Source organism: Embiotoca jacksoni, unplaced genomic scaffold (genome assembly GCF_022577435.1).
Source record: "Embiotoca jacksoni isolate LCO1_2020_lvr unplaced genomic scaffold, fEmbJac1.0.p SCAF_21, whole genome shotgun sequence".
Classification (NCBI taxonomy): domain Eukaryota; kingdom Metazoa; phylum Chordata; class Actinopteri; family Embiotocidae; genus Embiotoca; species Embiotoca jacksoni.
The window spans coordinates 6,371,907-6,386,084 of record NW_027185352.1 but is presented as its reverse complement, the minus strand read 5'-3'; the positions used below and the strand labels follow the sequence as shown (position 1 = coordinate 6,386,084).

The 14,178-nt window shown below is 44.6% G+C and overlaps 1 protein-coding gene across 3 annotated transcripts in view; it reads right to left on the bottom strand.

Moving 5' to 3' along the window:
* Positions 1–13,700, bottom strand: part of LOC138202536 (chemokine-like protein TAFA-2) — a 63,052-nt gene extending 49,352 nt beyond the window's left edge. For 2 of the 3 annotated variants that reach the window (XR_011178648.1, XM_069156596.1), the window contains exon 1: positions 13,149–13,698. The gene's annotated coding sequence lies outside the window, so the exon portion shown is untranslated. Of the gene's footprint in view, positions 1–13,148 lie in introns of all 3 variants that reach the window. The other variant, XM_069156597.1, reaches the window with a different exon arrangement.
* Between the last annotated feature and the right edge of the window lie 478 nt (positions 13,701–14,178).

Genomic DNA, 14,178 nt, shown 5'->3' with positions numbered 1-14,178 from the left:
TGGCGTCCCCAGCAGACGGATCCACGACTGACTGCTCAGTTTGTTGCACTGCATTTCAACGTGGCGCTGATAAATATGACGTCCTGCAGTTGTGCAGTAAATCATTTATTTAGGACTGAGACTTCACCCCAGCCTGTCCAGAGATGGCATCTGCTGTGCCAGATAAATGAAATGGTTGACAGTAATTAAAGGGTGGTACCTTTTTCAAAGTCAAAGTCAAAGTTGACTTTTTTGTCAATTCAGCTTGTGCAAGACATACAGAGATCGAAATATTGTTTCTCACCGTCCCACGGTGTGCAAAATAACAAGGTAAAACAAGAAAAGTATAAATATGTAACAATAAAAACTATAAAAACAGACCACAACCACAGTGACGCTTAACTGCTATATATATATATATATATATATATATATATATATATATATAGGGAAGAGGGGAGAGAGTTCAGCATCCCTAACCCTTTAGTTTGTTACCATCTGCCACTTTGCTTCGTTTCACCAGACCTGCATGAATTCCTGCATGAATATATCGGCACATCCACGCTCCAGTGAGGATTGTTTCCAGTCATCGCATCCTAACGGGCTTCGACCTCGAGTTATTTTCAAACTTTTGGAGCCGCCATTAACCAACTGGTGGCATTGACCACCACGTGCTGGATGCTGTATGCCGCCACTCTACCGCCGCCACCGTTGTTACTTTCACGCCGTCGTACTTAACCACTCCCACTCGTCTCTGATTGGCCACCCTTCAGAGTGACGATGCCAACCTTAATGCGAACAGGGTTTCTAGAGTCGAACCGCAGTTTAGATAGATGCTGTGAGCAGTAGTCGCGTAGAGCCGGGCTCTCTGTCACTGCTGTCTGTATTGTTTGCTCTTGAAGAAAGGTGCCTTCTTCCTGTTTTGTGCTTTAAAACAATCAAAAACATTTCCCTTCGAATGCAACCTGGTGGTGGAGACGGTAATCACAAATCTCCCTGCTGAGTTTTTCATTTCGATCCAGACAGCCAGAGTTTTTTTTACTTCCTCTGTGGTATAGTATAACATTATAAGTCAGATATAGTAAACAGGTTGACAAACAGTTACTTATTTACAAATCCAGCAGATACCGAGAAACGTTAGCTCACTAACTTAGCTCATTTGGACTTTTGTTTTTGGCCGCTTGATGACTGTAAGACCAGTATTCTTCTTTTAGCTCCTTTTTGGTCTCCACCAGCTGCTGTGGAAACTCTCTTTCTTTCACTAGCAGTGAAATGCTCCATGAAGTTCACCAGCTGAGTTTGTCTGCAGTTTGGTGATGAACAGTTAGCACACGCTGGGTTCGTCAGAAGGTTTCTGTCAGAAACAGCAGCCAGCTGTGGTTGCAAACACTGTGGGTTTGAGCAGGGAACGCGCAGGCGAAGCGCTGCCGAAGTGCACCAGAATGACGCTCCACCAATTTCTTTGTCCAAGTGAGGAAATAAGGTGTCGTCAGTTTTCTTGTTCTGCTTCGATTTGCCCTATTAAGGTTACAGCATTACGCTGTTGTTACAAAATCAACACTTCCTGAATCCCTTTCAAATTATAAAGGCCTGATAGCATTTCAGTGTACAGAAGCCTTTCATTTCTTAACGAGGCTTTTATTTTGAAACATTTGTGGGAATACGTGACTGAAATTTGCCAAAAACCAAAACAACGAGCTGAAAGACGCTACAACTCTTCTTAAAGCTGGAAGGAACTACGGGCTTGTCGCCATAAAACCTTTCATGTCATTTGGCCCATTGTTGATGTAAGAATATTGATTAGAGCAACACTCACTGTGGTTTAAACAGTGATTGCATCATTCTGTAATATTTCTGATACTCTACGGGCTGAAACACATTGCTAATTGAACAATTTGAGCATTAATCTGTCCAGCAACTGTAACAAATTGGCAGCCGTCTCATGTGGCAGCTGGAACATCTGGCTTGTACATCAACCGATCAACAGATCCCAGAGCCTTGAGACCAGAGCTCAGTGGGCTCTGCAGTCTGGAGGCTCGCCGTTACTCATTTTTGGCATGTTACTGTACTAGCGAGCCAATGCAACTCCCATCTCCCTGGGTTTTTTTTGTTTTTTTTCCCTTCTCTCCCACGAGTGTACGGTAGCCTGACGTTCAGCCAGAGCGGACGGGGAGCTTACATCGACGCCTCCACTGCTTCTTCTTCTCCATCAGTGATCCTTTTCTTTCCCCTCAGATTGAAAGAAAGGCAGCTGATGCAAGACGACAGTATCGCACTTAGATAGCGAAGACGTTCTGCGGAACGTTTCATTTTACGCTTCGGGCCTGCGGTGGAGCAGATTTGAAACGGTGCAACGTGAAGAAAGAAACGCTTTCCCATCGTGAAAGACGAGCGTTGAAGCGACCAGGTAAACCCAAGTTAACGTATGTGTAAAAATAGAATGACTTCCGTGATGGGTCTTTTCAGTGCTGACATCAGCGTTACATAACACTTTCACAGACGCAGTCTGGAAGAAGAGTATCACCTGAAGTTTGCTTCACACGGAGAATCGTACAAATACATGCTTAAAAGAATAGTGGAGCATTTTGGGAGATTTGCTTGCCTCTCTCGTGTCTGTGTTGTACACACAGTGACAAAAAAATGCATTTGGAGGCCGACAACACGTTGGGAAAAGAAAAACTCGCCCGCCCGCTGCCATCAAATATATTCGGTTTTAATGACGTGATCGAGTTTTCTGTTGGCGATCTCTGGAACTTTCAGTACGACATGATGATTGTAAATTACTTTTACTGATTAAGAGGCAGTGTTAGTATTATATTTGTGGTGTTGGCTGTGATATTTTCTATCAGATCATCTTTAGATTAATCTAAATTTACTTAAACCTGTAGTCAGATATTTACCTATTTTTTGTCAAGTTTGAATCATTTATGTATAATTTATGTATAATAATCCCCCATATAAAGGTGGGATAGGCATTACAAGCAAAAATACTATTCTAAATGTACTCACAACTATTTGATTATTAATGAACAACCTGGGTTTCCATTCATTTGTTCTGAAGGAGCTCCGAGTGAAATGTTTTGACAGCTGTATTCGTCTTTGCATGTTTCTCCTGTTTGCAGCGTGGCATCGAATCTCACAGTGATCTTCTTCTGATGTTGTTAAAGACTGGCAGACAGCTTTTAGGTGCATTACCGCCACCTTCTGACAGGAGTAACGCATTACAACCAGGCGCAGGTAAAAAATGCGGGAAATAAGGAAGGATGGTAGTTGCGTATAATAACTGATTTTTTTTTTTTTAATACTTTAACGACTATTCGAATATTTGAAAATGATGTTCCATCCCTAATAAAAAGCTGATATTGAACAAACAGTACTGTACATATTCAGCGGAGCATCATTGGTTTCTGGCCACTTGATTGTAAATCCAACATTTCCTGTTGATCTCCACCAACTTGTGAAAGAAATATCTGACTCTCAGCTTGGTGGTAACTGTATTTTCTGTTTGGAGATGGGCATGGATCCTGCAGTTGGTTCATCAGAGCTGAAAGCAGCAGCCTGTTGCTGCAGGAAAACCAGCTTGATGAGAGAAGTGAGACTCAAGCGAAGTATTAAAGCGGCAGACGTAAAAACCAAAACAACGAGCTCCAAGACACTAAAACTCCACACAGGCCCGAGGAGAAGCGCATCCTGGTCATAATTTCCTGTGGGTCTTTCAACATGAGCGCAAGAAGTTTCATTGCATGTTGTCATTTTTTTTTAATCTATTTTTAATATAGAAATATTACTTAGTGCTGCTTTAACCAGAAGGAAATCAATCTGTGGCCCCACCCTCTGAGGTTTAACTCCACCAGTGAGATCATTTCTGCTTCTGAGAAATGTTTGCAGACCTAAAACCAATATGTTTTTTTTTCTCCCGCTGCCTCATTTCTCCAGCTCTCGCTCCCTGCCTCTCTGCCCCCCCCCCCCCGCCCCCTTCATATCTCCAGCTGTCGCCTAGTATAATGTAAATGAGCCTCTCAGCACAGAGCCTATGATGGTGTCAGGCCTCTCCTTAGTCTCTGGTCTCATTACAAGCCTAGTGTAGCTGACATTTACCCAGCTTCTGTGTTGACTAGCTCTAGATGTGGGGCACACGGGTCAAAACAATACACAGGGAAATTTCAACAATCCAAATCCACTCGGAGGGGAAGTTTGCCGGAGTCTCTGAGATGACGGGGTGTTGACTAAAAACACAAAAAAGGCCAAAGGTAAGTTTTGAAATGTAAAAAAAAAAAAAAAAAAATCGTCACGTTTTCCAGTTGTTCTAATTTAAAGTTAAAATTTTGAATTGTCTCTGTTTTCACAGCTGGACTAATCAAGAATCTCAATTAACAGCATTTCTTTCACATTTCTCCCCCCACCCCCCACCCCTGGATTGTTTTGCCTGCTGATTGATAACGTCAGCGCGCTGCCGTCTTCATTTTGAAATTTGCTTTGATTTGGGTGGACAACAGCCGTCTCCTTCTCCCCTCGCCCTACGGTGAGGTGGGGAAACGGCTCCGTGAGTTTGAAATTAATAGGATGGCCAGAGCTATTTCCTGACTCCTCTTCCTCTCGGGACCCCGCAGCTCTGTTTTTCTGCGGTCCTCTCATCCTGTTACTAATGCCTGACTCTGTGTAACCCTTATCTCCATGCTCACTACACGGCCTGATAGGGCTCTGTGTGTAAGCAATTAAAACAGCTTATTTGCCAGATAAGTGGGGGAGAGCGGTCAGATTGAAAGCCACAGGCTGCCAGTATCAGGTCTTTAGGTTACAGCCCCCGGGTTAGATAGCCCGGGGGCGCAGAGAGAGCCGGGCGAGGCGTACGGCTCAGCGAGAGTGTGCGTAGAGGGAATAAAACTCTGCCAGAGGGAAAGACACACACACACTCTTGTGTTTTCCACATAACCAACATACACCGAACTGGATATTTAACCACCATCGTAAATAAAGATGCGTAGATGCACCAAGAGGATACCTTTTTCAGTTTCAAAAAGCTGCTCACGTCTGTGTGGATTTTGCAGTTAGGAAAAAAAAAATATATATATATATATATATATATATATATTCATAGCGTATGTTCATATTTAATGAGTGTTAAAAATTCTCAGTGAAGCAGTTTATTTCTGTGCATCGAAGCATGTTTCCAACTCATACCGACGGCTGCAATACGATCGCTCTTCGGCGACCGCAGTAAATGAAGCTTGCTTTAATATCACAGTAAAACTAATCACCACAGAGACATTAACTTTGGACTCTGGCGGCCATGCCGGAGGTCTTTAGCTCTAAATGTTACACAGTAGCTGGCAGCTGCGAAGTTCGCCCTCCCCTCCCTGCTGTGCCGTTTACTTCCCAGTGGGCCTAAATTCTGTTTTTACAATGTGTTCGGGATGAGCGGTCTCGAGCAAAAACACTTCGCTTTGAACTAATCTACTGTAAACAGGTTTTAGGTGCATTACCGCCACCTTCTGACGGGAGTGACGCAATACAACCAGAAAAAAACAGGAGAAATACAGAAGATATATATATTTTTTTTTTTATATATATATATATTTTAACGACTATTGGAATATTTAAAAATCATGACCCATCATGGAAAGATCCTAAGGGAACAAAATTACAGCCTTCAAAGTGTTACAGTATCTTTTTTAACAAACTTTTGACAACACCAAGCTTTGCCACCATCTTTACAGTATATCCTGTGTTGTTGTTGCACAGGCCGACATGTTCCTTCATTACCGCTACTGTGGTGTATTTTCAGTTAACCTGCTGTCAGACGCACTAGTGCACCGAGCAACAAGAGCACCAAGTGTGTCTCTGAGTAACAGCTGCTAATATAAATACGTCTTCAGCAGGACAGAAATAACTGTGGTTAAGTGGCGTGCATTGGGACGACCCCTGCAAGAGCTGGGTCACATGACCAACGATAATTAGCAAAAATCCACACTGGTGGGCTTATTTGCTTTTTGAAAGGTGCCACTGTTGAAAGCGTTGCATTTCTGGTCTACTGAGTCGAATTAGTGACAGAGGATCTTCCCAGTGCGTTATGCAATGTGTGTATCTGCCAGGCACTCAGACGTGCATATTACTTACAGCACTTTCCCCTACAAATGAAAGGATTTAGAGAAATATTTCTGTGGGATGACAAACTCACAGAACAATAATCGAACACATCATTACACAGCACCTCGTGTGTCGTTGTTATCGGGGTTCCTGTGTATTTCAATTTTCTTTTTTAGCCATATTTGTGTTGCCATTTTTTGGAGGGAATTTGGTTCTTAAGCTCTTTATAACGTACAATAACATATAATCATTGTTTTACACTTTTTTTTTTTTGTTTTTGTTTGTTAGTATTAACATTTTAAACCATAGAAATAAATCACTGATTTTATTTAATAGTCTTTACCTCAGTTTAAAAATAAATACAAGCTATCACCTAAAATCTTTATGAAAAACGGTGCAAATCAATGTTTTGTATTGAATTATAATTGATACTAGCAGAGTGTGTTTGTTTTGCTTTTATTTTTTTATCATTCATCAACAATTATTTTGTCCACTTCTGCCATTTGCTTCTGACATTAAGTGTTGTCTGGTGGAAGTTGCTATAGGATACAACAAACTGGACTGTAATTGTTTAATATTGATTATTTGGGGAGAAAAAAAGAAAGTAAGTATAAGTGGTTTGTTCGCCTCCATTTGTACTGAACACACCAGCTAATCACAATAACACTGACTTTAATTAGGCTCTTGTCATCTCTACAAACGTTGTTTGACTACTTAGCCAGCAGTTTGTTCAAGTAACTACATGTTCTTGTATGTTGTGGAACCCAAGTCTCGTCTTCTCCATTTTCTTTTGCTCTGTTCTGTTCATTTACCTGCGGTCTGATTTGATTGTCCCATCAAACAAAATAATCACTGCTATGACTAAAAAAAATATATAGCTGACAATACTGCTCTACAAATCTAAAACATGATAACTACATATTTGGTCAGAGCTGATATATGACCAGAAACTGAATTTTTCACATTTTATCTTTCCATAAAAAAATTAAAATGTAAATCTGGGTTTAATCCGGGCTCAAAGCCAGCTGTTCCCTTTAGCTAAAGCTAATGTAGCCACTTCCCCCCCCCCCCCCATTTCATGAAATGTTGACATTCAATTTTGAAGCTGTAAAACTTTAAAATGTTATTCTTTATATCACATAAATGAGACAACAAAATATAACGTCTAAGTAGCACTAACCACTTTGACTGGTGGAATTCGTGCGATTGGTTGTGGCTAAGCACTTTTAAATCAACTTTTGTTTTTGTTCGATTCATTTATTAATTGAGTTCATTATAAAGAAAGCTGAGGAGAAATCGAAGACATAAAAAAAAAAAAAAGCTCCTATCTGTTCCACTGTACGGCCGAGAGCCTCCAACCTTACCCCCTACCTAACTGTTGTGCAGATGCTGCTGTGTAAGTCCTTCTGAAGGTACAATAGCCTCAATAACAATATAATGGAGCACTGTTGAGAGACATTCAGGGTGACACAAGAAATTACTAACCGAGATGGATTTTTTTTTTTTGTGTGTGTGAGTGAAGCGGGGCGCTGTAACTTTAAGATATCTGGGTCACAGTAAATCTACCACATCGGATTTATTTATTTTTTACAACGAAGTTCTGAATCAATCTGCAAGCCACATCCGGCGGCTCCCTTTTGCTCGGGCTCGCTCACACGTCCAGCGCGACGGCCGTGAAGTCTTCGGATGTGGCTGCCGGGAGATTTGCCCCTCGAAGCACGACAAGAAAACATGTACATGTGGATGTTGGAAGGGAAAAAAAAACAACAACAACACACAGCAGCGCGGTCCGCTTTCTGTCCACGACCCGGCAGAGCGACGGAGTCGGAGACGACTTCGACCTTGGCCGTGACCTGAACAAACTGTAATGAGTTCTGAACTTCTGACTCAGCTCAGTATTGTTGTGGTTTTCAGAGTGCTGAGAGCTGGTAAACAGGATATTGAGTCCCAGATGGGTTTTTGGCTCACATCATGAAAGTACTGCGAGGCCCACAGCTCTGCACACACCATCAGCCATCGCAGGGAAGGCGGATGGGAGGAGGGAGGAAGGGGACGGGTGGGTGGGGGGGGCGGGGGGAGGGAGATGTTTCTGCTGTCCAAAGTATGTGTTGGTGTGTTTGTTCGGAGGCTTTCGGGGGTGCTGGAGTTATCCCGCGTGACGGGCACATGTTTATAAGCCACCGGGCCACACAGAGCAACAGTCAGACGCCGCCGAAGAGATAACGCGGCCACGCGGCCGGAAAAACCTGGACACGGTCCAACGGATCTCCCTCGACGTCTTCTCTCGGTCTTCTTCTGGAGGAGGACGGCGCCAAAGTGGAAAGACCAGGACTTTCCGTGCAGAGGGGGTGAGGGGGGGGGGGGTATTCTGGGACGACGGGGAAAATTAAGACCGTGGAGAAACAGGGAGCTCCTCTCTGGAACCACAACGGCTCCGTACGTCAACTCGCACCGTGATCACATCCGACGGCGGACAACCCTGACGTCACGCTTTGACTTGTGAGCCTCCAGTTAGTATTTCGGCCGTCGCCGTCTTGCCGTTTTTGGACCCAGGAGGTGACCGTATTTGGACGAGCCGGGGAGGCACAAGTGAGGAACCTGACTCGACCTGATCGGGAACCCGAGGAGACGACGCGCGCCCATCTATAGGGGGGAAACCCGACTGCAACACAGGTCTGTCAATCAAACAGACACGCCCCCCCCCCCCCCCCCCCCAAACATGCCGCTTTTTGAGTCCTGATATCTAATCAATGACGGGATTATTTTCAGACGGACCGCCAGAAATCTAATAAGAAGGAGCGACTTTAGCTGATAACACCAAAATAACTCCTGGGGACATTTTATTGACTCCGAATTTTATGCTCCGTCAAATGGGAGTTTGAGTCTTTGTGCAGCCTGCCCCTAGTGGACCGCGGCGGTGCTGCACTTTGTGGGACTTCTGCCTCACTTGTCCGACCCGGAAGCGACATCCATTTCATTTTCAGTCTTCAAATTATTCGAAGTGATTTTTGTTCTATTTTTGTCATCTTATCTATCACAGGAGGAACCGAATGCGTGTGCATGTTTTTATAGAGGAGACCGTGTAAAGTTTCACTCCTGCGTTTTTAAGGCTTAAAGGGATATTCTGTATATTTGCCGTCCTTCTAATTAACGATTGACGTCACAAGTGCAACATTCAGTGGTCCAGCAGGAGGTAATGTGCTGCTTTAAAAGTGCGGAGCACCTCTGACTTTCATGGGGGAAGACTTTGCTGAAAATCTGTACTCGTTTCTTTCTTTTAAAACCGGTCTGCAACCACAGTGTTTACTCGACCTTAACCGAATGGTTTAGTACCCTGACCTCAACCGTTAACCAGAGACTTTATTTTCACTCAGCCTTACAGTAGCAACAAAGCAAATCTTAAGTGTCGACATCGAATGACGAAACAAACAAAAAAATCCCAAAAGTTAAGAAAATGAAAACATCTGTTATTTGTCTTAATTTAAAACTAAGGTTAATATGTTGTGTCTTTGTAAACGTGACAGATATTTCAAATGTGAGTTCAGGACCTTCCTGCATTTCATCCCTCCTCTCTCTGCCGTCTCTTCCTGTCTTTTATCAAAAGAAAAGTAAAAAATTCCCCCAAGGAACAATTAAACCTATTGAGCAGAGAGAGGATGGTCAACGCTCGAGAAATGGGACCACGGTGCAGTTTTCCATTCAGTGTGTGTGTGTGTGTGTGCGTGCGCGCGTGTGTGTGTGTGTGTGTGTGTGTGTGTGTGTGTGTGTGTGTGTGTGTGTGTGTGTGCGTGCGTGCGTGCGCGCGTGCGCGTGTGTGTGTGTGGCAGGTTAGGTTGACCAGCCCTTAGTTTCATCCCTGTGATTGACAGGCAGCCTGTCCGTATGTCAGCTGGGAATCAGCCCGCGGTAATGGATCATTTTTCATTATCTGCTGTTATTTTATCAATGCTGGCTGCTGAAGATTGATCTTCATCATCATTTCTCTTAATGGGCCTATTTTCTAGTCTATAAATCATGTTAAAAAAAAAAAAAAATTACATTGAGAACATTTCAAGCACCGAATCTGAAAACTATTGAAGGGAACGGAGAAAATAAAGTCCTGTCAAAAACCGTCTGCAGGCAAGTGTGGAAAAAAAAAAAAAATCAAATCAGAAGAAGACAACGGAGGTCAAAGTGAAAAACGTACAGGAACCTTTATGCTGTTTTTTTTTTTTTTTAATCACTTCTTCAGAGCTGCTGTTTATTCAGCGGCTGCCGAATTTGTTTTACTTCAAATGAAACGAAGAGCGAGGAACACGCACATCAAATAGAATGTGAAAGAGGAGAGAAAGAAGAGGAGCTCGTACGTACATCAAACGCCCGCGCGGTCGTTGCCAATCAGCCGCCGATATTTTACACAAATTCCAATCATTTTCGGGAAAGGAGAGCACAAACCGTCCGACCGAGGGGTGGGGTGGGGGGGGGCGCAGCCGAACACCTGAAAGCGCTCGCGGGGCTTTCACTCGGACCGGCCGGGACGGAGATCGCGGCGCAGTTTAGCTCACAAGCTCGTACGTTCCTGAAGCGGCTTTTTCTTCAGAAGAATGAAATACTTCTGTCCCTATTTTCAAAGGCTTCAAAAATCAATACTTACAGCTCTCGTATCTCAGGTCGGTCAGCTAAATGGGATTTAGCCCTCATTCATTATATTATGTACATCTGTGCTGCGACATGTCGACACGGCTCCCGTGAAAAAGGCCTTGCGGTCGGTCGCCTTCTAGCGGGACGACGTGTCGAGAACAGAACAAACTGTTTGGATTTAATGCTGTTGAGAATTTGTTTGTGTGTTTTTATGTTGTTGTTGGTTTTTTTTTTTTAGAGCAATAACTTCCATCGTGGTGCCTTTGATTTGCTTCTGTTGACTTTTCCCGAGCACCGGGCTGCACGTTTAGGTCCAAAATGTGTGCTACGTTACTGGGGAGAAAAAAAAGAGAGAAAACCTCCAAAAGCAGCGTGAAGTTTCTGTGAAAAGACCTGCGCTGCCCACAAAGTCAGACTAATTCAAAGACCCCCCCCCCCCCCGCTGCTTGTGTGTTGCCCGTCCCAGCTGTTGGGCGGCAGTCGGCCTAGTTGGCGAGGAGCAGCGGACCGCGAAGCCTCGGTGTCACCGCCTCGGATCGATGGCGAGGCTGCGCCAGGACGAGGTCACGTGACCCGCCGGGGAGGGGAGGAAAAAAAAATTAAAAAAAAGGTGACATTGGCTGATCCGCCGGCGCTGGCCAGACGGTCGGCACCGGGTCGGCCCAGCTGGATGGTCTGACCCGAGCCAGGCGGCCCCGAGCCGTTCAACACCGATCATTCACGGCGGAGGAGCTGCTGCTAACGCTTCCAGCCGGTTGGGGACCGCCACGGCTGCCAGTTCTTTTTCTGAGGGAAGCGGCGACTGGCTGCTAGAAAGTTGCCGCAAGTTGCCAGATGATGTCATGGTGTGGTTTTGCTGCATCCATCAGCTCGGTGCTGGCCCGGGGGTGGGGGGGGGGGGGGAAGTGGTCCCAGAAAAATATCCAAGACTGCATAAGGTGTTTGAAGTATTCTATGTACAGTTACGTTGTTTAGTTTAGTGGTTCCCAACCTCGTGGTCGGGTTCCTCCAAAGACTGACACACACGTCTGAGAGGGTTCTTTAGAAAGTAAGAAAAAACATTTAGTCTGAGAGGTTTTTTTGTTTTTGTTTGTGATATATAATTATTCCTCTTAAAGGGGAAATGTCTCTTAACAGGAAGCCCTAAAGTACACACTGCTTCGTGTGTGCAGTGTGTACTTTAAAACTCACCGTGTATTTCATATGAAACATAGGCGTGCAGTAGCTCTAGTTGTCAAATGAGGTAGTGCACAATATGTCCTGTTGCTCTGAAGCAACTGGACTATTCTAATGAAAGACCGTTGCATTATGAGAGTTGCATTATGGGAAATGTAGGATCCCGTGGTTTTGGAGCTTTTCTGTCAAACGGCCGCAAGATGTGGCAACTTAAACACCAGTGAGTGAGTGGAAGTCAACGGCATTCACATCTTCCATTTCTATTTCACGCAGTTTCCTCGCAGCTGTTCAGGCTTTCTGATAACTGGTGTGTTCAGTCCATCGGTGTGCCGATTACAGACTGCATCTGAACACAGTCACGGTGTCCTCAGGAGTCTGCGGTCTAATATCTCAGCATGTCAAGACTCTTTGTGTTGCTGCTGTACATTGAAGCCGCGTCTGTCTGTGTCAGCAGGCGGAGGCGGGAGAGTCGGGATCGGCCCGTCTCGACGTCGCCCCGCCGTGTCGCTGCATTTCATCGTCAGAGGATCCCCCGACACTGACTCCAGGTGAGCAGGAGGTCAAACTGCTGCCGTCACCGCCACGCCTAACCGTAACCCACAAGATGCGTTTGGACATCCGGTGTGAACACAAATACAACATACTGAGTCTTGGGTCCAGAATCACCTGCTCCAGACTCCAGTGCAGACTTTCTTGAACTCTACCGACTCCAGAAATACCCCTGATCTCCGTCGGCGTACAACCAGGAGTGCCTGGAGGGCAGCACTGATTTTCCCAGTGAATTAAAGTCAAGTAAATCGGTTGCCGAGGAGCTCAACGATGGGGACTGAAAATTAAAAACAAAAACTGAGATTCTTGTGATTTTACAATAAAAAAATAAAAATAAGTATGGGGTGTTTTGTCAAAAGATGACAGCAGTGGAAAATCATGTCTGTTAATATGAGCGAGTGAAATGAGTCCATGATGTTTATTTTAAAACAGATTACCAGATGAAGGATTTTTTTTTTTTTTTTTTTTTGCACTGCACTTTGCTCTGCAGGAGATGAAGGAGTGCCTGTCAGTGAAATTAGGCCCACACTCGTTATTGCGGTAATTGCTCCAGCCTTGATTGGATATCGACGCGGCGCTGATGCTCTACAAATGTGGCTGACCGGGCGCACTCACCGGCGGGGAAATTCTCCCCAAGCACCCCCCCCCCACACACACACACCCACCACCCACCCACCCACACCCACCCCCGAAAGAGGGCAAAAAAAAAAAAAGAAAAAAGACCGCCGGGGTCTTACCTGTAATTGTCCCACTCCCTTCCCGCACCTTAACGCCCTTTTAAACCATCGGCGGGGCTGCTGCTGCTACAATCCAGTGGCGTGTCTGTGATGTGGAGACATTTGTGTCCTGGACCGGCGAGGGAAAAAAAAAAAAAAAAAAAAAAGAAAAGAAAAGAAAACCGGGAGTGGTGGCTGATTTTACTCCACCCGGATCAACCCAAACGGGCTTATCACGCTCGGTTATTCGTCTTCTAACACATAAGCTCGGGCATCTCCTCCACCGCACAGCCGAGAGTGTCCTGCATCCAGACCTCCAGTCTTTTTTTTTTTTTTTATTCCGATAGTCCACAAAGCAAACAGATGCCTGTCACACTCATAATAAAGCTCGAACTGCGTCCCGTTGGCGCGCCTTCGGCGGGTGACAGTCAACCCGGAGGACCGGATCACACTGTTCAAATGAATGGAGTGAAATGTTCAAAGTGAGAGGGATCCCGATCGATCACTTCAGCCCCCCAGTCTTCGCTCCGCCGCGTCTCTTCGCAGTCTGACAGCTCTGCTCTGTGCGCACCAACTTTTATGGAGACTCCGGAGCGCACGGCGCACCGCCGCTACCTCTGCTGGCAGCAGCGTTACAGTAATCCGATTACTGTCATGGATCTGTGGCCTATTTAGATACATTCGATTTGAATGTCACAGTTATCATCTCCAAACGAATAGCGGTGTCGTAATCGATCATTATTACATTAGGATGAGCACAAGTTCAAATACTGATATTTTAAAAACGAAATAGCGCGCGATCAGACTCATTTTTGATTTCTCTGATTCACAAAAGGGAAAACTAAATTGTTTTGTTATTGTTGTTGTTCTTAACAAAAAAAAAAAAAAATCGGCCAAGTAGGAATATTATATCTTGTACCCTAACCCTTTAATTGCGGTATATAGGACGTATAAACGATGAGTAATCAGTGATAAGTTCTATTAATAAATACAAATCAGAGCCAGTGATTTCCCAGAAAGACATCAATGATGCCACCAAAAGCAAAAAAAA